The following is an 18,206-nucleotide window of genomic DNA, read 5'->3' as shown; positions in this document are numbered from 1 at the left end:
AAATGTCCATTTTTGCTTTTTCTCAGAATAGGATGAAACTTAAAAAAACTGAATCATTATAAAGAAATGAAATATCAAATGTCATAGAAATTAGTGCTGGATTTCCCCTCACAGTCTTTGAATTTTAACAATTTGACCATATATTTCTGTGGTAGTCTAAAAACTCTGTTATACTGCAATTGACTAAAATCTGTCTTTACCTAATAAAATAAAAGCTAATTAACAATAACTTTTTCAGGTTGATCATTTATTTAGAAAATCTATGCTAAATCAAAGAAAGAAGAGAAATAAGAAACAACCCAATTGTAAATATGTTGCGAAAAAAGACAAGACAGAAAAGAACTGAAAAATAGATAAACAAACTTGTTGAAATAAAATCAACAAAAATGGGAATTAGGATAATAGGAAAAAAATCAGATATCATTATTCAGATACAGTATAATGCTATTCAAGGCCAGAATCTGGGCAATTATGAAGTTTCATTCTAACCAAATTTGTCTGAATGACATTGTCATTTGTCCAACAGTCTGAGATTGAGTTGATAGATTAATTGCAAAGGTAACTGTGGTTTAAGGCCAGACCTATCCACCAGTTATACAGTAGTACTGCCTTCTCTTCCTATCCCAGTTCATTTTATGCAAGCAAATGACACTAGGTGTTTTAGCATGATTGCAAAGTCAAATATAGGAGTTTCCCTCTCAGGGTAAATTCTTAAGGAAGGCTTTTTAAAACCATCATAGCATATCCACAGACATGTGATCCAGAGGTGGTATTCAGCAGGTTCTGACCAGTTCTGGAGAACCAGTAGTGGAAATTTTGAGTAATTCGGAGAACCAGTAAATACCACTTCTGACTGGCCCTGCCCCCATCTCTGCCTGCCGAGTCCCAGCCAATCAGGAGGAAATGGAGATTTTGCAGTAACTTTCCCCTGGAGTGGGGTGGGAATGGAGATTTTACAGTATCCTTCCCCTGCCACACCCACCAAGTCATGTCCACCAAGCCATGCCATGCCACGCCCACCAAGCCATGCCACGCCCACTGAACTCATAGTAAAAAGTTTTGAATCCCACTACTGATGTGACCAAAATTAGGGCACTTGGCAATTGACAACTTTATGATGCTACAGTGACCAAAGGTCATGTGATTGCTTTTTGCAACCTTCCCAGATACCTTTCAACAGGCAAAATCAATGGAGGAAATCAGAATTATTTCATGACTGCATGATTCACTTAAGAACCGCAATGATTTGTTTAACTATGATTTTAAAAAAATTTAAATTGGGTGTGACTCATTTAATAATCACCTTGTTTAGCAATGGAAATTCTAGTGCCAATTGTGGCTGTAAATCAAGGATTATCTGTAATCTTGATTTTCATCACACAAAATCCATGGTAGCAATTAGTAAACAAACATCAAGTTAAGCCACTGAATGTTTTCATTTGTAACCATAGTATAAACATATCCTGGCTGATCAAACCTTATTTTTCTGTTGTGTTTCCTGAGGAGTGTGGTGGCTCATGTGGTTAGGACGCAGGGTTGACGATTAGCAAGCCCATGTACGAAACCCAAGTGCTGCTTGCATCAGGGTGATCTCCTGTCATTTGCTCCAATTCCTGCCAAGCTAGCAGTTTGAAAGTGAGTACTGGTAAATAGATAGATGGGTACCACTTCAATGGGCACATTAGCGGGGACATGAAAGGAGCTCCCAACCAAGTGTCCCCCAGGCAACAGTGATGTTACTGACTAATCCTTTCAACCTGGAAGAGGTTTGGTTTAATCTTGTCCCCAATTTGTGACTCACACAGGTTTTAGCTTTGATAGATTTGCTTGATTAGGTGCCATTGTTTTTGTATTAATAATGTGACAACATAGATATACTTTCTCCAAGATGATTTGCTCCTAATCTGGTCTTTCAGGTGTTCCCACCTTTAGCTGTAGAAGCAGTGGTGAAATTCAAAAATTTTCCCTACCAGTTTTGTGGGCGTGGCTTGGTGGTCATGTGACTGGGTGGGCGTGACTTGGTCACGTGACTGGGAAAATCATTTTACACAAAAATAACACAAAAGTTACACAACTGACTCACACACAATGCAAAAACAGCTGGACTTCAAACAAAATGGTCCCTGCAACAAGCAGGAACTTCACAGAGTCACAAAGAGGTCAAAAACAAACTACCACACTTTACACAAAAATACCAGTCTGGGCATAGGTATTAAATAGGTATTAAAAAATGCTTTAAAAATTAAAAAAAAGAGTTCCAACAATCGGGCAGGACAGCTGATTGTCGGAACCTTTTTTCCCTTTTTTTAAAGCATTTTTTTACTACCTTTTTGCCCGAACTGGTAGTAAAAAAATGCTTTAAAAAGTTAAAAAAAAAAAGTTCCGACAACCAGTGGTGCCATGCGATTGTCAGAACTTTTTTTTTTACTTTTTAAAGCATTTTTTAACTATCAGTTTCGGGCAAAGCAGTATCATTTTTATTACTGGTTCAGATGAACCATCCTGAACCGGTAGCATTTCACCCCTCTGTAGAAGACATAATTGAAAGTAATATGCCTTCCTGTTCTCATTACTCCATCATCCTCCAAGTACAGCCCAATTGCTTATGAAATTGTCAGCTATTAATCAAGTGACTTGGAACAAAAAATGATTAAAACTACTAATAATCTCTACCAAGAATTGCAGCTGTTTGAACTTTATGACCTGTAATGGACCAAAAGCTATTTCTAATATACAGCAGCTCCATAGTAAAGAACAGAGAACAGATGTCTCCATAATAGAGACATCAATGTTCATGGCAGAAGTTTTTTTGCTGAGAGAAGGAAAAATGGATTGCAGGTCAACTCAGCAAGAGAGAAAATCCTCTATGTTGCTTAATACAGTTCAGTATCTACATCTTTCTCTCCCTCGTTTGGGAGTCACATACAATGTAAATAATTGCAAGACAAATGCAATCTTCATTTCAACCTGCTGGCTTCTGCAGAAATTGGTAGAACAAGAATATTAGTCAGAATTGTAATCAAGTTTGTCTGTTATCATTTCTTATTGTTTCACTTAGGCATCAATGGAGCAGGGGAAAATGGGAGAAAACTGAAATCCCATCCTTCATGTACTTAAGTGCAATGTCATAACACAAGCTCAAAAGTGTGCAGCTTGCACTATGATGTCACAACACATCATCACTTTGCCATCTTTCTGGTTAGAAATGAATTCCTACGTTTTTCCTCACTAATTCTCTCTGAAGACAATAACTGGACTGTTGCTATTTCATGCAGTAAGTGGTAGTTGTACAGTTGTACAGTACTAATTGAGAAGCTTCTGACAGAGGGTCTGATCAAGACAATATGCAGAACAGATGGTGAATGCTGAAGGAATGGTTTGCAAGTAACATAGAATTCCCTCCTAAAGTATTTCTGCTGAATATTAAACAGGTAGTTTGCCAGGTCAGATAATTATTGAACTGGGATTAGTCACAATGTGATGCTATTCATAAATTATAATTTAAGCTACTTACCTCTTAGTGTAAGAGGATTCATGCCCAACAATCTGACTACAGATATGTCTCTGGCAGGGATGAAATCCACTTACCTTCACTACTCGTTCGCAAATGTGAGTGCGCGTGTCTCCTTCATGCATGCATAGAGCTTTCTGCTCATGTGCAGAGGGTAAAAAATGGGACATGATAACATCTGGACAGGTGGGCAGAGCCTCCTGCTGCCGGCGCTACCGGTTCACCTGAGCCAGATAGAACCAGCTGAATTTCACCACTGGTTTCTGGCCAAAAACTTTATTACTTTAAAAAAAAAAACCTTTTAATTACCGTATTTTCCAGAGTATAAAACGCACCGGAATACAAGACGCACCTTAGTTTTGGGGGAGGAAAATAAGAAAAAAGCTGATTGGTGAGTGGATCTCCCAGAATACCCCCAATCAGCTGTTTCTAGAGGTGCATTTTAGCAACAGTTTCCTTGGTTGTGACCTCTGTGCCTTGCTTTTTTTTCTGCCTCTGAAACTTCTGAAACTCAGAAAAAACTTTTTTTTTCTGCCTCTGAAAGCCACCAAAACAAAACTTCAGAAAAAAAGTTTTTTTTCCTGAAACTTCTTTCAGAGGCTTTTTTCAGCCTCTGAAATTTCCATTTGTGAGGTGGGGCGGGGCTACATTCAGAGTATAAGACGCACCCAGATTTTCACCCTCTTTTTTGGGGGGAAAAGTCTTATACTCCAAAAAATATGGTAATCATTTTAATTTAAAATCTTGTACTAAATGGAAAGACATTCCATGAGTGCCCACAACAAGTTTTTAAAATGTAGACATGGGCCAAGTTGTCTATTCTTACCTCAGAGAATGTTTATATATGTTTGAGTATGTCAACTAATGAATTTAAACTAGTTCACAAAGGTCTCCTCATGAAGCATAATAAAATAGTGTGGGAACTAATGGTTTTCCAGATATTATTAAACAAAAATCCTCAGCACTTCATTGTTGACCTGTTATATGAAGCTGTTGGAAACAGTGTTTCAGAAATGTCACAGGTTCCTCACTATTGTGATGGAACCAATCAGTTCCTTGGAACCCCATCCTGAAATGTTTGCTATATCCCATTCCTTTTATATCCTTTTGCAGGTTCAGGTGTCTTGTCTGACGACTGATTAGTGGCTCTTCCTCCTGTCCTTCAAGGTGATTCCCACATACTATTACTGATAATGGTGACAGTCTCCTATTCTTTGCTGTAGCTGCACATTGTATATTCCTAAAGTGTCTGTAATTTAGCATCATGCTTGGAAATTGGCAAAATATATTTATTTAAAAGGAAAAGTTTGTTTAACTCCCAAACACTTTACTTTTACCATGGAATAATGCTTTTACATTTGCTTATGGGAATAGAGGTAAATTAGTTTTTTTCCCCATTTAAACTTCATCTGTAGGACAGGATGGTTTATATTTAGGACCATGTCTCTTTTGTATATGCATAAAGAGGGAAAGAGAGACCCAGTATGTAAAGTGTAAGACAGAGGTGTGGAAAAGAGAGAGGCAGAGATATACAATTTGCATGCCATTCAAACTATCTATTTCACAGTAGGTGACAGCACCTAGCTGATGTTTTTCACTGATCATGGAAAAGCTAGGCAGGATCTGACCAGGAAAGTAACATTTCTAAAGGAGGGAATGGCAAAGTATTTCCATATTATTGCCAAGAAAATGATGTGGGATAAGTCACATACTCATCAGGTATTGAACCCCTCTCAAGAGAAACTTCGCCCTTTATCATTTATATGACATTATAATGTGCGCCCACTTGGAGAAAAAAAATTGATACCTGTAATAAAGTACTTCGTAAGAGAACTTAACTAGGGGAATAACCCACTGAATGCAATATAAAGGTAAAGGTTCCCCTTGCACATATGTGCTCCTGACTCTAGGAGGTGGTGCTCATCTCTGTTTCAAAACCGAAGAGCCAGCGCTGTCCGAAGACGTCTCCATGGTCAGGTGGCTGGCATGACTAAACACCAAAGGCACACGGAATGCTGTTACCTTCCCACCAGAGGTGGTCCCTATTTTTTTACCTGCATTTTTACATGCTTTTGAACTGTTAGGTTGGCAGAAGCTGGGACAAGTAACTGGAGTTCACCTGGTTATGCGGCACTAGGGATTTGAACCGCCGAACTGCCAACCTTTCTGGATCGACAAGCTCAGCGTCTTAGCCACTGAGCTACCACATCCCTGAATTCAAATATACATTATTATTTGCAATTTTAATTAATATGTGAACAGATATTCTCATTCTGATTGAAAACAGCATCTGCTTGTTGTTTATGAGACCTGCTGCAAACCAATTCTATAATGCTCGGGAAAAATGCATTACTATTTCATCAAATTCGCATATAAACAACCCAGATGTCAACTCACAAAGCATCCCTGGCCTGCTCTTGAGTTGCCATAGGCCAGGGGGGATGGGAAATTGGTGAAATTGTGCAGCAGCAAAAAACAGATGCACATTCCACACTTATCTCTCACAAGGCTGTATCCCAGGGATACTTACAGCAGTCAAAGGGGAGTGACCTCTACAACCCGCGATATTGCTCCATTGGCAAATGTGATTGATGACACACCCTGGGGCAGGTGTGAAATGCTACCATTTCAGGCCAGTTCACCTGAACAGGTAGTAAAAATGTTACTGGTTCACCCAAACTGGTAGTAAAAAAATGTGTTAAAAAGTTAAAAAATAGTTCCGATGATCAGCTGTGAATCAGCTGTCCTGCCCGATCATCGGAACTTGTTTTTTATTTTTAAAGCATTTTTTATTACCTATTGCCCAGACCAGTATTTTTGTGTAAAGTGTGATAGTTCGTTTTTGAGGTCTCTGTGACTCTGTGAGATTCCTGCTTGTTGCAGGGGCCATTTTGTGTGAAGTCCAGCTGCTTTTGCATTGTGTGTGAATCAGTTGTGTAGCTTTTGGAGAGGAGAGGAAGGTGTGTTGGATATATTTGCCATCTTTATTATTTTTATTTGTAAAAATAATAAAGATGAGATATAAATACAGAGCCGAGGTGGCACAGTGGTTAGAGTGCAGTACTGCAGCTACTTCAGCTGACCGCTAGTTCAGCAGATCAGTGGATCAAATCTCACCTGCTCAAGGTTGACTCAGCCTTCCATCCTTCGAGGTAGATAAAATGAGGATCCAGATTATTGGGGGCAATATGCTATTTAGTATACTGTCTTTGGTGTAAGCCGCCCAGAGTCCTCGGAGAGTGGGTGGCATAGAAATATGACAAACAAACAAACAAACAAACAAACAAACAAACAAACAAACAAATAAATAAATAAATAAATAAATAAATAAAATATATAGAGAGACGGGCAAATGACACAGTGAAAAATATTGCCATGCATATTGACGTGAACAATCACATTTGGTCTAAGGATGCTGAGTGTTGCGTTGGGGATACACATTCATAGTGATATTGTTTCTTTCTTTCATCCTTTGCTATGAATCTCTGTGGATAGCCATAATCCCCTGCCTCTCCTTACCCCTGCCCCACTTGGATTTTCCTGACTTCATCTTGTAGTTACTGCCAGATATATTTTTTTTTTGAAAGGTTCTATTTCTGCAAAAACGTGTGATCATGATCTTTTCTTTTCACAGTGAGGAAGCTACAGCTGCTGGTTCTTCTAAAGTCCCTTAAGCCAAGCAAAATGGACAGGAGTAGATGGATAGGCCTTACAAGTGTAAATGAAGGCCAGCAGCTGATCTGCTTTTTAAAAAGAAACACTTTTCACTTTCAATGGAACTGCAACACAAGCTTTTTTTTTCTTCAAGAACCTAATTTTTCTGAGACAGTGGAATATAGGGGCAATTACATGTCTTACTGTTTATGTCAGCAGCTTTTGCTTCGGGTAGACATCTCTTTCTCCCTTGCCTGCCATTCTTCCATTTCTTTTCTGGGGCACAAAACAAAGTAGTGCCATTCAATCAGTAAAAGTCCAAGCTTTTGAACCACCCTCCCACACCAAGGGTTTGTCTGTAGATCAAACACGATTAGAGGGAATGGCATCTTTTACATAAGAAGGGGCCTTTGCTCTGACTTTTCTACTGAGAGAACTATAGAATTATTTGGACCTCAGGATTGGATCTATTTAGAAAATTGGCAGTAAGTCAGGAAGGGCCAGGTAAGTGGGGAAAGAGCAAAGAGCAGATATATTAAAGCATGAAATCACTTGGAGATGGAGAGCCACATGAGGTACAGGAACTGCAGGATATCCTTTTATTTAGAGACAGATGACTTAGCAGCTGCTACTTTTTAATCTGTTGTCAGCACTGTGTTAGAGGATGCCCATGAAGAACCATTCACTGGATATATTGTAGTGCTCTTACAGTTAGCATGCTAGCTAAACTGCCTCTGTAATGCAATTATGGCTTTGAACTATTGTACTAAAGTATGGCTATATAAAAGCATAACATAATAGAAGTATTTTAGATCATAGCTATTAAAAATGTAGTAGAGGCTTTGCAAACATGTTGTTTCAAACTGATATCCAAATCTAGACATGAAAGATAACCATGAATACTGTTAATGTCAAAGGGAACCTTTATTTCCTGTGATAATTTTGTATAGAGCTGATCTTGGTGTCCCTTGCAGAATTATGTTCTCCTGCAGCTTTTTCTTGTCAGGTTAACATTTTGAAACTGTAGATGACTGTATACCTCAAAGGCAAATCTCAAAAGGCCTCTATGCCTAAGAATTTGAGCATGATGATAACTGTGGACTGCCAGATATTTGTGTTCTTGTGCAAAGTCCTTTAAAGAAGCAGATATTGATGGATGTAGGAACTTCCAAAGTATATCAGTGTCATCTGCTTTAAAATAGATAGTACAGAGGGAAATATCAATAACATCAGAATGTGCGCAAGAAAGCAGTCCTGTTTGCAATGCTATTCCAGAATTTGACAGCCATGATGTTGACTTAGGCCCCAAGGAGTTTGACTCTGTAAAAAAGAGACATTGATTTATATTGTTTGAAAGGTAGTAAAAGGTCAAAATAGTCTTCTAGATTCTTTGACACAATATAAAAGCTGAAACTGATTTCTTGGTTAACAGTGGGCTCTCTTTTAGGTCATAAATTCTTGTGCTTAGCTTTAAACTTGTGCATGGCTTCTAAGAAAATGTTTCTCCTAAATACAAAATATAGCTTTTTTCTGTAATGGCTTTGCTGTTTGGAGAGGATGAAAGTTGTAGAACAATAAATCGCAAAAACACCAATTTGGTAAAGACTGAGAAAGAGCATATTGTTTTGTTGTCTCATTTATTTGTGAAAATCATTTGTATGCTTCATTCATCTGCCATAGGACACCCCCTTGGAGAGGGGGGGGGCACAGTATATTTTAGAATAATTATCCAATGTATTAATATAGATTCCTCAGAGAATAAATATCATTGGGAATTATATTAGATTTACATATTATGTTTCTCTATTATCTCCCTTTTGAGTAAATCTGGGGAACATGTATCAGTTTTCCAGGATTGGTTGTATGTATTTCTGAGCCTGCAGATTTCTGAAAAACTAATAATGTTTTAGAATAGTTCAAATTTAAAATTGAAACTTGTTCACTTTAGAGGAATACTATATTAATATTAGTCTGTATTAAATTTGTCCAAAACTTCAATTCTGAATTTGTCCAAATCTGATGAAACTGTACTTCACTACTTTATCTTTTTTTTTGAGGGGTAGGAAAATTTTATTTTATATAGTAGAAATGCAGGTCATTATAATTATTCAAACTTAACTGATAACTGTGTAGGAAGGGAACACCACCAAGACAGTGTCAAGACCTCATCAACTCATGAAGGGGAAAACCCAGACATAAGGAAATGACCTTCCCAAAATAGAACACATAGATATCAGAGTCAGATAGAATTAAAAAGGAAATCCCAGGAAACGATACACAAAGACTCTAGACAAGATCAGGAAAGAAACTATTAACAGCAGAATAAAACAAAAGGTATGGCAGGGGATTAACCAAGGAAAAGATTTAATCAATAACCCAAAGCAATATGATAAGAGTCAAACCGGGGGTAAGGGCTTACCAAATAATAACATGATCATCTTAAGGGAGGAAGCAAATAATGAATCAGGAGAAAACAAAAGAATACCAAATCAGATAACACAAACACCATCTAGTCTGAAGTAGGAAACGATCAGAATAAGAAAAACAGAGCACACACACAAAGGAAACATAGACAAAAGTAACAATAGAAAACAAAGGATTCCCTTTGATCAAAAGGGTATAAGAATGTATGCTTACCTGGTAAAGATGTCAGCTCACCCAGGAACGCTGGTCTGCGACATCGCTCGATCTGACTTCCTGAAAAATAAAGAAAACTTGCTTTCACGCAGCTTGCTTCTCTCGTGGTTTTGCGCGGCGCCGGAACGCTCTCCCAGCCGGGAAATTCGAATCCTCGGGGGGGGGGAACCTCTCCTCCCTTCTAACAATTGGCGATCACGAAGAATCCCCAGCCAACCCAGCCACCGGACGGGGCCTGGAGATTCATCCCAGCCGGCACGGACCACTTTGTCCAGGGAAAAATCCACGGACCCTGCCCGGAGGTGTCGGGTAGTAAAGGGAGTTTTGAGCCTTTGCCTCAACAGCTGCTTGAAAGCAGGTAAGTACCGCTTTAAATTACAATAAAATCCCTAGAATACGGGGCGTATGAGAGTGTGTGAGTGAGTGCGTGCATGTGGGATTTCACCTGGACAGCAGCCTGATCCTACCCCTTTGAACGATCCCTAGCCGCACCTCTGCCTACTGCTAGCTCCACCGAGCCGTGACCGGTAGAACAGAGAAAGCAAGGGGGGATCGCCAAATGTAGGACTTTCTGCCTAACAGGGAACGAAAGCCGAGCAAATAGAAGCGCGTGGAAGGGGGAAATAAATTGCGAGAGGGAATCCCAGTGTACGTCTCAGAAGGTGCAAAGCCCAGACATGGAGATAGTGTGAGGAGGGGCCAGTACTCACTGCTGGGGTCAGCAGGTCCTCCCAGATCCCCTTTTCTGGATCTGAAAACTGTGGCGAGTTTCCTACGGAAGGGGCCCATACTTCGTAAGGGAATCGAAGTCCTTCCCAGAGCTTTTTCTCTGTAAACTTGAGGCGGGCCACCCGGCTAAGTCGAAGTGATCCTTCAGGTGAAAAGACAGGGTCATGGGTAGCGGTAGTTCGCGGGTGGCAGGAACCCCGATTGGAGAGTTGCTCGAGGCCTAGGACGCCAGGCAGATGCCCATTTTAAATGGCATGGATCAAAAACGAGCGGAAAAATTGTGTCAAAAGTGGGCTTTGCTTAGAGACGAAAACGGGAAACAAATTTGGCCTGATAGCGGTACCTTCGATATAAAAATCCTAAAAGCACTTAGACCAGACTAAAGCCCAGTCACATAACCTATTGGTATTGCTGGGCTGAACTAGCTAGGAATAAGGAATCCTTCATAGAAAATAACACACCTAAGATAGAAACAGATAGAGAAGCGAAGATAATGGCCCCCTTAATAAGCAGACCCATATCAGGGAGACAGAGGGGCGAAACTGACTACATTCTAACACACACACCCTTTTCGGCCTCAGATTTAGTAATCTGGAAGAAAGATGCCCCAACCTTCAGAGCAGACCCCCAAACAGTGATCAGGACCCTAAAAACCATTATAGATAGCCACAATCCATCATGGGGGGACATGAACCAACTACTGCATGTTTTTTTGACAAAAGATGAGTTGTTAAAACTTTTTGAAAAAATGGATCAGATTGCTAAACAACCGGTCATAAGGGTCCCGGGTCAGGTTACCCGCCCCAGGGTCGCCTGGCCCCTTGAGAACCCAGAATGGGACTATAACGATGACACCCACTGGGGCACTTATACCAGGGCAAAACAAAACCTACTGGAAGCCCTGGAAGAGATCGGGAAAAAACCCCTGAATTGGTCAGAATTCCAGCGAGTTACCCAGAGGGACCAAGAGAACCCCGATGCCTTCTGGGTCAGGCTTATAGAGGCAGCCACAACTTACGCCCACCTGGATGTGAACTGCCAGAAGGACCAGAGGATTTTAGCCTCGGCCTTCGTTGACCAATCTGCCCGAGATATTAAAGAACACTTTCACAGAATAGTCTCTAACTGGTCCACCTTAGATATCTCGGAATTGCGCAGAATTGCGAATTTCGTTTATGACCAGAGAGACAGACTCAAGGAGGAAGAAAGGGAAAGGAAAGAATTAGAGAAAGAAAGAAGGAAAAGGACAGAAAGACAGGAAGAAATGCAGATATTCGCTGCCATACACAGTAACAACAGGCAAACCCAAGGGCGGTTTCCCAGTAATTGGCAACGACGTATTAGGTGCGAGAAGACAGGATGCCCAGTGTATAAATGCCGCCACTGTTTCCGATGCGGGGAATTAGGACATTCAAGCCGAGACTGTAACCAGCCCCCTCCCCGCCGACAAACAGGACCCCTCCGAGACTTTAGACATAGGGACAACCCATTTAATCAAGACAGCCAGAGAAACCATTACCGCAGGGAACCACCAACGGCACCCCTACCTCCAAACACCTCATTTTATCACAACGAACGAACTAATCCAAACAATAATCATTGGGAGATAGAAAGGGAAAACAACCCTCAAGCTTTATGACTAGGAACAGACGAGGGTGAATTCTCAGCTACCCTCCAAGGGCTTGCGATTCCCCTAAGGAATGGTCTGGAGGGAGAGCCCATGATTTCCCTCCTCATAGGGGGAAAAGAATATGACTGTTTGGTAGACACCGGGGCCACCGCCTCTTTAATTGTCAAACCACCACACAGAAACTCAGTAAAACCTGGAGCTCATGATAAAATAATGGGAGTGGGAGGAACAGCTATCCCGGTAGAATACACAAACGATGTAACAGTTGAAGTAGGTCCCTTTTCATTGAAACATTCTTTCACCATATGCCCCCAATCTCCGGTCTCTCTTCTTGGAAGGGACCTCCTATGTAAATTAGGAGCAACCATCAGGTGTGGGAAAGGGGGCCTTGCCTTAGACATACCAGGAAGGAAAACCTTTCTACTAGCCACTCAAAGCACACTATTACATGCAGATTTGGCAACCCTACCTTCCTCTTTATGGGGATGGGATGCGACAGAGGTAGGACTCCTTAAAGGAGCCACACCAGTTACGATCAGAGTAAAACCAGGACCACCCCCCTGCATACCACAGTATAAAATCCAGGCTGAAGCCATCCAGCCCATACGCAAGCTGATAAACGCTATTTGGAGCAGGGAATTTTGCGCAAATGCACCTCCCCATGCAATACCCCAATTTTTCCTGTGAAGAAATCCACAGTGGACAAAGATGGAAACCCAATATTCAGATTTGTTCACGATCTAAGGCTAATTAATTTGCATGTAATTCCCCGAGCGCCGATCGTACCGAACCCGGCCACGATAATTACGGAGGTGCCGGCTTCAGCTACCCATTTTACTGTTGTAGATTTATGCTCCGCTTTCTTTAGTATTCCCGTGGACCACGCTTCCCAGTACCTTTTTGCTTTTACCTGGGAAGAACAGCAGTACACGTGGACCCGCCTCCCTCAGGGCTACACAGAATCCCCCACCCTATTTTCCCAGATCCTGAAGGCAGACCTCTCTTCCATCACACTGCCAGAAGGATCAACCTTAGTCCAATACGTAGATGATCTCCTGCTAGCCTCTAACAGTGAACAGGCATGTAAAATTGACACCTTTCACTTGCTGAAATCCCTGGCTGAGAGGGGACACAAAGCCTCCCCCTCAAAACTACAATACCTAAAAAAGGAAGTAACATACTTAGGTTATATCATTGGCCCGGGGGTGAGGAAATTGGCTCCAAGCCGAGTAGAAACCATATTATCAATGAAACGCCCCCACACTAAACGACAAGTCAGAGCACTCCTGGGGGTTCTGGGATTCTGCCGCCCCTGGATCCCGTCTTTTGGGGAAATGGCGAAACCTTTAATACAATTAACAAAACAGGACATGCCAGACCCCATAACATGGACTAAATCTCTAGAGCAAAACCTCTCAAGAATTAAAAAGACCCTGGCTTCGGCTCCCACGCTAGGTCTCCCAGACTACAACAAGCCTTTCACCCTATTCATTCACGAAAAACTAGGCATCGTGTCTGGAGTCCTGACCCAGCGCTTCGGTCCAGGGCAGAGACCAGTCGCATACTATTCTGTTAGACTAGACCCGGTAGCCCAAGGGACACTCCCATGCTTAAGAGCAGTAGCGGCAACCGTTGAAATAGTAAAAAGAACCAAAGATCTCGTTCTAGGGCAACCTCTGACATTAAAAGTGCCTCATGAGGTTTTTGCCATTCTTCTAAAATCACAGACCCAAGCCTTCACGCAACAACGCTTAGCACAATACGAGGCTGAATTGTTTACTTCAGACCACATAACATTTGAAAGATGTAGCACCTTAAATCCTGCTACCTTGCTTCCCACGGATCAAACAGATGATCACTTACATGACTGCCTCCACCTAATACAGGATGCAGAATTGCCTCGCCCAGATTTAACCGACACCCCCTTGCAAAACCCAGACTTAGAAGTTTTTACGGATGGCTCTTCCTTCATTCATGAGGGAAACAGGGTTGCTGGAGCTGCGGTAGTATCTCTTTATGAGATCATTTGGGCAGGACCACTCTCCGCCTGTTTTAGCGCCCAAGCTGCTGAACTCATTGCTCTAACGAAAGCCTGTGAAGCAACTAGGCATCTATCTGCTAACATCTATACAGACTCCAAATATGCATTTGGAGTCTGCCATGCTACTGGAGCTTTGTGGAAACAGAGAGGGTTCCTAACATCAGCAGGAAAACAAATTGCACATGCCACCCAAGTCTCCCAACTATTACAAGCCATCCAGCTACCGAAAGCCCTTGCAATCATCCATTGTAGAGCCCATCAAACAGATGATTCCATGGTCACTAAAGGAAATCACTATGCTGATACAACAGCCAAGTGGGTAGCTACAGAACCCCTTCCCTACAACATCGCTGCCCCAACAATGAGAGTTGATCCTGAAATTCAGTACAGGGACTTCCTAGAGCAGGGAGAAGCACAGATGTGGGAGGATAAATTAGGGGCAACATTTTCAGATGGGTTTTGGAGAGTCCCAGATGGTAGACCTATTGCCCCACGCCGCCTCATACGCTTAATCTGTCAGAGGCTACATGCAAAAGGTCACTGTGGGACCCAGGCTATAGTGGATGCTGCTAGGAGAGTATGGCATGCACCAGGTATATACACACAGGCAACCAGAGTAACCAGCAGTTGCCAGACATGCCAAGCCAACAATAGCACATCCCGAAAAGCCATCTATGAGGGAGGGAGGCCATGGGCACAAAGACCATTTGAGGCAATACAAATGGACTATATCCAATTGCCCAAAGCCAATGGATACCAGTATGCCCTCGTGTGTAGGGACCAGCTGACACACTGGGTGGAGGCTTTCTCATGCCGCCATGCCACAGCCCTGGAAACTGCCAGACACCTCATTAAAGATGTAGTGCCAAGATTCGGTGTGCCACGAATCTTAGATACAGACAGAGGGACACATTTCATAGCACAAGTCCTAACATACATATACCAAGCACTAGGCATAACACAAAATCTCCACTGCCCGCGTTCTCCACGTTCGTCGGCAGGGACAGAACGTGCGAACCACGAGGTGAAAACACTATTAAGCAAGCTTTGCCAGGAGACATACCTCTCCTGGCCACAAGTCTTGCCCATTGCCTTATTCTATATAAGGACGAGACCGAGAAGGGACATGGGAATCTCCCCTTTCGAGATTCTGTTTGGCCGTCCACCTGACACGCTATAAGGCCTTGACCCACAGTCTCTCAGCCTGGACAGGGGGGATATGGTCCTTTCTTCATATCTTTCAGCCTTACATAGGAGACCACAGGAGCTGTGGACACAGAGTGCCCTGACACAGATGCTGCCCCTGGAGGAAAACCTGCACCCGTTCGAGCCAGGTGATAGCGTGTGGATCCAATCCTTCACAAGGACCTCACCACTGCAACCGAAGTGGACAGGACCCTACCAAGTTCTGCTAACAACCCAGACAGCTATCCGAGTAGCAGAGAAGGACAGCTGGATACACTAGACACACGCCAAACCTGCAGTGGTGGACAACAGCCCAGAGATCCCTCCAATCAGGCTGAAGAAAAACCCAGGCACAGAAGAATGGACCTTGCAAGCATTTTTTGAACACAACGAACTTGACCAGTAATATCACCTTTAACACCATTTTGGTTATCTGGATACACATATTTACTTTTTTTTTCTCTTTTTTTTTTATTATTAGTATTTGTTTAAGGGGGGGGGATCGAATTGTAAAATGGGAAAACAAAAATCTATTGCAAGCATGCTATGTAACCTTTATGGTATATTGTTAATTGTAACTCAAGTAACAGGGTTCCTAGAACCAAACCTTATCCCAGAAAAAGGGAACATCTGGGAATATCTGGCAAAAGAGATACTGAACACCACAGAATTTTGTTTAGCCGGGGGGAAATCAGTAAAAGACATTTTAAAAACATGTTTAATAGGAGTAGCAATAGGGCCACAGGCTATACTCAATCACACATGGCTTAGACATTTCCCTATCACACAACCATACTCAACCATTTATGAGTGGGGAAATATTTCTATAACAAAAGATCTTGACATGTACACCCTCCATGTGGCTGCTGTCTCTGCCTCATCCTCGTGTTTTGAAATCTATGGGTGCAACAAATTGGGAAATGGAAATTGCATCAATTTAAATAATACTGAATTGAGATGCAATAATACAGAGCAGATCCCTTTTTCTTATAGCTACTTGAGGCTCCCTCATGGCTGGTTCATACTGTGTGGACTACAAGCCTATTCATATCTGCCAGCCAACTCAACAGGAGGGCCATGCACCTTAGGGAAACTGACCATGCTAATGCCATCCCTACAGAGACGACACAGGAGAGCTTTTTATTCCCTAGAGGCAGACTGTGACTCTCAAGTAAGTTTACTCACTAAAGCAGAATATGTTTCATTGGCTGTTTCGCTAGTGGGAGTGCCAGGACTAGCAGTCCGGAATTCCAGAAACCTAAATAGCTTGGCATGTACCCTAGCAAAAAGTTTAAATTCGACTTCCCACGCATTGGATGCCCTAAACAGAGAATTGAGACAAGTTAGGGAGGCCACCCTTGAGAATCGTGCAGCGATTGATTATTTATTACTAAAACACCATCATGGCTGCGAAGAATTTAAAGGGTTGTGCTGTTTTGACTTGGAACAAAACTCAAAACTTGTAGACACAGAAGTCAACCACCTAGAGGAACTGGCACAAAACATTGGCCATAGCCAGCCATCCCTAGATCTTTCTTGGCTTTTTTCTTGGTTACCAGACTTCTCTTGGCTCAAAATCGCCCTAACAGGTGCGGTCACTATCTGTGTACTGGGAGGCCTTTTGTGTTGTCTCTGTCATTGCATCCCTCCCTGCCTTAGCTGCATAAGGGCATGTAAGCCAGATCTTCCCCAGAGAAAAGCAGGACATAATCAAACAGCTCTCATGATGGTCCAGATTGATCAGGAGTACCAGATCTACTCCAATTCAGAAGTAACCCAAGGGAAGGGGGGTGTGAGGGGGGTTAGGGAGGAGGGGGGGGAAAGGGGGAAAATTTGTATTTGAAAAACTTTTTCAATTAAAAAAAAAAAAGAAGTAACCCAAGGAACAGAAGACAAAGAGACACCCATTTAACACATGCACACACACAGAAAAGAGAGAAAAAGAAGTGGGGATTGTAGGAAGGGAACACCACCAAGACAGTGTCAAGACCTCATCAACTCATGAAGGGGAAAACCCAGACATAAGGAAATGACCTTCCCAAAATAGAACACATAGATATCAGAGTCAGATAGAATTAAAAAGGAAATCCCAGGAAACGATACACAAAGACTCTAGACAAGATCAGGAAAGAAACTATTAACAGCAGAATAAAACAAAAGGTATGGCAGGGGATTAACCAAGGAAAAGATTTAATCAATAACCCAAAGCAATATGATAAGAGTCAAACCGGGGGTAAGGGCTTACCAAATAATAACATGATCATCTTAAGGGAGGAAGCAAATAATGAATCAGGAGAAAACAAAAGAATACCAAATCAGATAACACAAACACCATCTAGTCTGAAGTAGGAAACGATCAGAATAAGAAAAACAGAGCACACACACAAAGGAAACATAGACAAAAGTAACAATAGAAAACAAAGGATTCCCTTTGATCAAAAGGGTATAAGAATGTATGCTTACCTGGTAAAGATGTCAGCTCACCCAGGAACGCTGGTCTGCGACATCGCTCGATCTGACTTCCTGAAAAATAAAGAAAACTTGCTTTCACGCAGCTTGCTTCTCTCGTGGTTTTGCGCGGCGCCGGAACGCTCTCCCAGCCGGGAAATTCGAATCCTCGGGGGGGGGGGGAACCTCTCCTCCCTTCTAACAACTGTCATTAGAGCTATCATTTTTTGGCAATTACTTTCTAAAAGAACTGTTCTATTTTTGCACCTTTATTTTTCTAGGACAAAAAATGTGATTTAAAATATTCATGAATTAAGTGTGTTTCAAACAGGGGAAAATATTGCTAGTTTGCTGTTGTACTCTGGCTCTTG

The 18,206-nt window shown here is 41.9% G+C and overlaps 1 long non-coding RNA gene across 1 annotated transcript; it reads right to left on the bottom strand.

Moving 5' to 3' along the window:
* Positions 1-8,080: 8,080 nt before the first annotated feature.
* On the bottom strand, positions 8,081-18,004 carry LOC132709410 (uncharacterized). The gene is made up of 3 exons (XR_009620419.2): positions 17,851-18,004; positions 9,803-9,862; positions 8,081-8,485 (listed from the first exon to the last, which is right to left on the bottom strand). It is a non-coding gene; the product is annotated as an uncharacterized LOC132709410 (long non-coding RNA).
* Positions 18,005-18,206: the final 202 nt, after the last annotated feature.

Source organism: Pantherophis guttatus, chromosome 4, assembly GCF_059756535.1.
Source record: "Pantherophis guttatus breed Tessera chromosome 4, ASM5975653v1, whole genome shotgun sequence".
Lineage (NCBI taxonomy): Eukaryota > Metazoa > Chordata > Lepidosauria > Squamata > Colubridae > Pantherophis > Pantherophis guttatus.
The sequence above is the reverse complement of the archived record's forward strand: the minus strand, read 5'-3'. Positions and strand labels throughout refer to the sequence as shown.